The sequence below is a fragment of the Haliotis rubra genome, unplaced genomic scaffold, assembly GCF_003918875.1.
Source record: "Haliotis rubra isolate DU_JTF1 unplaced genomic scaffold, ASM391887v1 Scf189, whole genome shotgun sequence".
NCBI classification, from domain to species: domain Eukaryota; kingdom Metazoa; phylum Mollusca; class Gastropoda; order Lepetellida; family Haliotidae; genus Haliotis; species Haliotis rubra.
In genome coordinates this window covers 1,032,988-1,033,570 of record NW_025765880.1, presented here as the reverse complement: position 1 = coordinate 1,033,570, position 583 = coordinate 1,032,988, and positions in this window count along the sequence as shown.

The following is a 583-nucleotide window of genomic DNA, read 5'->3' as shown; positions in this document are numbered from 1 at the left end:
AGAAAGAGTCTATCTCTAAAGGGAGATAATTCAGGCAACACCTTATGCCTACCCGCTAATTATTGCTGTTTTCGAGGGTTTCTCGAAAAGGGTGGCATCGGATTTCTGTTAAGAGGTTGGTCAAATATAATTTTTGTGTTGTGCGAAAATGAGTGCTTTGAACAACAAGCACACAGCACCTCACCAATCAAACCAATCTGCTGGTTTTGGAAGATACCTGTTGCATGTTCTCTCAGCCTGGAAGATTAAATGCCAGTTTTTATTCCAATGCATATGCTTTTGTAATTATTGTTAGAGTACTTATACCCTCAATCAACAGAGACTAAGGATACCTCATTCCATCCGCCTACAATGAACTGATACCAACAACAGAAAAGAGCACTCCAGATATCATTGCCAATTAATCCCATCTTCTATGTATACCTTGTTCTGCCTCCTCTACCTTGGTTTCCTCCCATCGTTATTGTATTATTACCTACCCTATCTGCTATGTATACCTTGTTCCCCCTCCTCTACCTTGGCTTCCTCCAATTGTTATTGTATTAGTACCTACCCCATCTGCTATTGATACCTTGTTCCGCCT